The sequence below is a fragment of the Pristiophorus japonicus genome, chromosome 2, assembly GCF_044704955.1.
Source record: "Pristiophorus japonicus isolate sPriJap1 chromosome 2, sPriJap1.hap1, whole genome shotgun sequence".
Lineage (NCBI taxonomy): Eukaryota > Metazoa > Chordata > Chondrichthyes > Pristiophoridae > Pristiophorus > Pristiophorus japonicus.
In genome coordinates this window covers 375,319,029-375,325,028 of record NC_091978.1, presented here as the reverse complement: position 1 = coordinate 375,325,028, position 6,000 = coordinate 375,319,029, and the positions used below count along the sequence as shown (strand labels likewise).

Genomic DNA, 6,000 nt, shown 5'->3' with positions numbered 1-6,000 from the left:
GGAGGTTCCTGTATTAAAAACGGTAGCAACATCATTTACTATTTCCCTCTTCACCCTGGGTGCTAACCCCTGTCCCCGGAACTTACTGGCACCCATGGCATCGGCAGCCTGCTGCATTACGACTTTACTTAATACATTGTACATCTTCCTTGACTGTTCGGTACAATATTCCGGCATCTGGATGCCTGAAATATTGATCAGAACAGGCACAATTTCATGTTTAACATTATCATACAATAATTCCCCTTCGTTGTACATTGCAATCCCATTTTCTGGTCCCTTAGTAGTTATGGGACAAGGCAGTTCTTCGGGCAATGTAGTGATTCTTATGGGGCGCGGTGTCGGAGGGGGTGAGAAACATACATACAATGATATTGCAGCCGCCCCCGCCTCCTCGTAATACCCACACAGCCCCATTCTCTTCTTGCGGATGACTGATTGCTGGGATTGTCCCGGAGGCGCGCAAATTATGCCGAAAGTACATTCATCAGGCCCTATGACATCCCTCCGTTTAATGCATCTGCTCCTTATACCCGTGGAGCACTGTACACATACTCTTATTCTTATTAGGATTCTTATTAGGATTCACTTGTAACCATGCATTAAAATAAGTCCTGTCCTTGCTCCAGTCCTTGGCTGCTGGGATGCACATTCCGTCCGTTAAATTAAACAAGACTCCATAGTTCATATAGTTGTTTATTTCCAGCGTGCTCTGCTGTCCGTCGGTGTTGCCCAGGGTACGTGCATGTCGCAGGGCTATCCATATTACGAGTAGCGCCTTTCGTATTCCCATTCCGGTAAGTATTATCTGTAATTTTAAACAGACGGCCTGGTCGTCACCAGGGGTTAAGTTTTTTTGCTCTACGAGTGTCCCTGTCACCCTGCAAAATCAGAAGGACAAGGTTATAATCGAACCATTTCGAGCTGAATCTGTAGGGCGTGCGCCCGTGTCTTTACCCACTTAAATATTACCCAAACTCCTATTATGACCAAGGCCAAAGCTATTCCTCCAAACATCGCTGTCTGCTTTACCGTTAGGTTGGGTTTGTGGACTACACCTACCCACCGTGGGGTACATTGGCTCTATTGCCAGAGGTGATGGTGCTATGGCTGCGCACTGCACTATCCGTCTAGTCCCGTTATCTCTTCCAGCCTGTTTATCTTAGCTTTTAACTCTTCAATTTGTTTTATTGAATATCTATTAAGAAATCCAAATTAATAATGTTCAGTATAAAACGGCTGTCAATGGAAAGGGTTAACTCCTTTCCAGGTTTGTAAGAAGACCTGATGTCATTACGTGACTTCACGTAATCATCTGAAAAAAAAGTCTTTGTGCCTTCAAAACTGGCTTCGAAATTAGGAATCCGTTAAACAGCATAAATCATTAGAGTAAACTCCAATGTTTTCTTAACTTCTAATTCAAGTACTTGCCAAATAATTTTTTTTTTTAATTGTTTTAAAACAAGACCACACATACAATAGCAATTTTGTTTACTGAAATTCAATTCTGTTTTTTTTTTAATTTCTCTCTTTCTCCTCGTTATCTTCAAAACCCTCCTGCTTGTTTAGACTGTTCGGGACATTTTTGATAAACACTGTCCATTTTGGAAATCTTTTCAAACTGCATTGAAACTTTTTCATAATTGAAAATTCGAATCCATGTAGAGTGTTTTTTTTACTTATTCCAATTTTTTTTTCTCTTCTAATTAAACCAATATCTTTTTCACAGCAAACATCAACTAGTATTTAGTAAGTTATGTCTTTTTCCATTTAGTCCGTTACATCTTTTTTTTTCCTTTCTTCAAATTAGGTTTTGTATTTTACACGGAGGGTTCGTAACTCCATAAAGTTGTTAATTTAAAATCATTTGTTTACTTTCAAAGTGGCGTCTTTATCTTTTTCTTTTTCTCCATAACTGGAATGGAGACCAGCTTTGAGAGTTTGAGTGCTGCCTTTCGTTATCTCAAAATGCTCCAGTTTCAAAGTCGTTACTAAAGCTTGCTGTTTTTTAACATTTTCCAAAAGTTCCTTTTACACCTTCGCAGATAGCTCGCCACTTGCCCAGGAGTTTGACCTGATCAGATTTAATTTAATCTTTCTCTTTTTTTTTAAATCCACCTCAGTATTTCCTGTGCCTTCTCTGAATATCTCAAAATCCCAATTCAAACGTTGTAATTTCAATCTTTATTTAAAACTTTTTTTTTAGAAGCTCTTTTTTTTTAAAGCATTCTTTATCTCATTCCGAGACTAAATTTATGTCTTTCAACCCAATCAATCATTGCATGTTTTCTTTCGGCAAGTAAGTGAGCATGTCAAATAAATATTTTGCTCAACAAACCTATTCTTTATTTGTTTATTTTCCTAGCTCCGTAACTTATCATCCGAATAAATCCACACCTGCGTTTCTAACTTAAATGTCTTAAAACTTCCCACATACAGGACAACATTACAAAGGGTTTAAAAAAAGACTTTCACTCTGTTTCTAAAATAAACAGACACTTGCATTCCTCTTCCAACCAGGCTTTCGGAACATGAAAACATAAAAAATTCATTCTGCAGTCAAAAATCACACAGACACTTCTCACTCAACGATCAGACATTTACAACAGTCTCTCTTCTTGTTTTGGCCGGCTCTATTTTTGGATCCATGACCTTTCAGGGAATTCGTAGTTTTATCTAAATAATTCCTCACATAACTAATTCCTGAGGATTCCACCCTGCTTTAATCATTTTTTCAATTAGCTTCTTTTGTTTTTCCGCCAGGTGGCGGGTAAGCGACCCTTCTGGTCCCCACTCGAGTTTACTTGTTTTCATGGCCATTCCTGGGTAGGACTACTACCGTTAGGAATCTACTCTCAGAGGTCCGCTTTCTTTCTAGCGCGACTTGTAGTAAACTGTCTCTTGGCTACTGTCAGGTCACAAGTTCTGCTGTTGCACAAACTTATACAATTCTTAAAAACGCGTTTAAGCAATTCCCGCAGTGCTCTACGTATCCTTAACGACTACCTACCACCGCTCAGCCTGTTGGTCCGACCCTGTTCACAGGTTTGGATTCCGTTAGCCGCTGTACACCGCTTGGTTCTATCCCGGGGTATTTCAAATTACACTACTGAGTCCGGAAGATGTCTCTCGGTATCACGATCCCACGGTCTAAGTGTGTTCCCTACGCCTACTTGGTTCCTGGCCGTCACGTGGGACAAAAGTCCTCTTAATTCAGGCTCAGGCTAGGCGTTTGAGATATTAGACCGTCTCCTCATGTCGATCAACCAGCTTCCACCTTCCGCACCCTTTATACTTAAAAATAGTTTTTTATACTCACCCGGGTTTTTTTTCCAAGGGCGTCCAGCGACTCCGGGAAATCCCGTCGACTACGCCATTGTTAGCGTTAGTGTTTTCTTAGAAGAATCACTCAACACTCAGGGTCGGTTCCAATGCTGAAGCAGCTTTTATTACGCTCAGCGGGAAGGAAAAACTCAGGACCGTATCCAGGTTTCTCTTCACAGAACAAAGAGTTACATGCACCTTTATATGTTTCACAACAGTTACAAAACAGTTTACTACAGTTACACAGCCCATCACGGCTGGACACAAGCCAATCACAACGATTATAGATTACATATAGGTTCTTTAATCCAATAGAATTCTCCTACTATCCAGGGAACCATATGTTCGGTTATTGTCAGCTTGGGCTGATCGATGGCTTTATAGGTTCTCTCCCTAGTTCTTTCATCTGGGAGAAATAATTGGTATATAGCCTTGTTTACAGCAAATGGTTTCCCTCTTATCTTTCTTCCTGAAATAATTGGTTTCATGGCCTTGTTCACAGGAGATGGTTTCCTTCTTATCTCTGTCTTCCCAGGCATTCCTACAGTGGGCCTCACAGGGTTATTGCTCGGTCAGTGAACGTTCAACAGTTCACAGTTTGACTACCTGATTTCCCATAATGCCTGGGCAGCCATTTTATGTGTGTGTCCATTTAAGCTTATGTGAGTTTTAAATATCCAGCAGGTGCCTAATGCCTAAGTCTATATATATTTCTACTCTCTACAACACTGTTACACTATTACACATCTCGATATTGGGTAACAAGAGTAAACTCTTGGTCACGAGAGACACAAGTCAGTTTATGGGAGAAATAGATGTTGCTAATCTGAGAGATTATCTAACGCAGTCCCAAAATGTGCACCAGGTCCATCTGGAGCCTTCATTGCTTCAGATTAAGCCTCGTGTATCAGTTTGTGTTAAGGAGCCTGGTTTACACAGAATTACACAGGATATACAGCACAGAAACAGACCATTCGACCCAACCAGTCCATGCGGCGTTTATGTTCCACTCAAACCTCCTCATGTAACTCTATTCCCTTCTCCCCACCTGCTTGTCTAACCTCCCCTTAAATCCATCAATACTATTCGCCTCAACCACTCCCTGTGGTAGGGAGTTCCACATTCTCACCGCTCTCTGGGTGAAGAAGTTTCTTCAGCTTCAGTGAAATTTGGTGTTGGAGAAATCCGCCGTATTTATTATTTTCATGCTGTTTTGACTTTCTGTTTCTTTGATGTTCTACTTTTAGTAAATCTGATTACTGGCCTTTTAAGACATTCAGAAGCAGACTACACCAACAGGGTTCTGATAATTAGAGTTTTATTTAATACAAGACAAATCACAGTTAACAAGTCAGATTGCTAAAAGTCTGGCGATGGGTCCAATATGTGTGAGTTGTTCCCGATATTGTTTTACAGAACTGAGAGAGCCCCAGCGATCCAGTAATTCATTGTTCTGTTTATTATCCGGCTTCTCATTGACGTCCGGTATGGAATATATCACATGATTTCGTTAGTTGGCACACTGCTGAGCAGTGAGACTATCATGACCACCAGTATAATAAGCTACAGCATGAAATAATAATGATTAATCATTAAACTACGTATAATTAAACGTGAAAAATAATGCTTTGAAATTAAACAGTTTAAGGCATGTAGAATTTTCTTCATGTTCACCACCTTTGCCCAGAGATCTTTATCCACTCTTCAGCTTCCTTACAACATCTGTAATTTAATCAGCAACATTAATCATTGGGTCTTTCCAATACTTTCAGCTGAATGTCAGTTAACCATTTTTCTAGCGGTTTTTGGTGAACATTCAGTGAGCTGAAAAGCCTTTCTCCGTAAAACGAGAGTCACTTTCTACATGTGTCCAAAGGGGCTGATGTTGGCAAGGAAATGAGTTTCCCACGGGATGTGTCCCTTGCTCTTACTGCAATCACCAAGCATGGATACATGGAGCCTTTTAACTCTGTTCACACACAGCTGCGTGAGTGAAGCAAGTTTAACAGAAATTGGGAGGATTTGTTTCATCCTCACACACAAATATTGATCGATCCTCCAATATGGGCAAATGCTGCTCACACTTCATCGCACTCGATGACTCTCACACCTGCACGGTACAGTCTTGCTCTAAGTTGGAAAAGCTCTCTCGGGATTATTGACTATTGGATTCTGCAGGTCCTGTCCCCGGTTCTCTGCTGTCATTAAAAAGGATTTCAACATATTGTAAAATTTGCTCACAATACCAAATGTGGGTCCACAGGTAAGGGAGATTCCTGAACATGTCCAATCATTGCAGGGCAACGATCAAACAATAAATGGAATTCTAAACCACATCACTCAAACAGCAGAGTGTTAGTCAGGGAAAGTCGTGCTCAAGGCCTACTGGTCAGACCACACTTGGAGCACTGTGTCCAGCCCTGGTCACTGAGACACTGGTCAGACCACACTTGGAGCACTGTGTCCAGCCCTGGTCATTGAGATACTGGTCAGACCACACTTGGAGTTCGGTGTCCAGCCCTGGTCACTGAGACACTGGTCAGACCACAATTGGAGCACTGTGTCCAGCCCTGGTCACTGAGACACTGGTCAGACCACACTTGGAGCACTGTGTCCAGCCCTGGTCACTGAGACACTGGTCAGACCACACTTGGAACACTGTGTCCAGCCCTGGTC

The 6,000-nt window shown here is 41.4% G+C and overlaps 1 protein-coding gene across 1 annotated transcript in view; it reads right to left on the bottom strand.

Annotated features, from left to right (window-relative positions):
- Nucleotides 1–4,625: 4,625 nt before the first annotated feature.
- Nucleotides 4,626–6,000, bottom strand: part of LOC139235141 (secreted phosphoprotein 24-like) — a 30,423-nt gene continuing 29,048 nt past the window's right edge. Inside the window, exon 5 of the mRNA XM_070866362.1 lies at nt 4,626–5,046. The gene's annotated coding sequence lies outside the window, so the exon portion shown is untranslated. The remainder of the gene's footprint in view (nt 5,047–6,000) is intronic.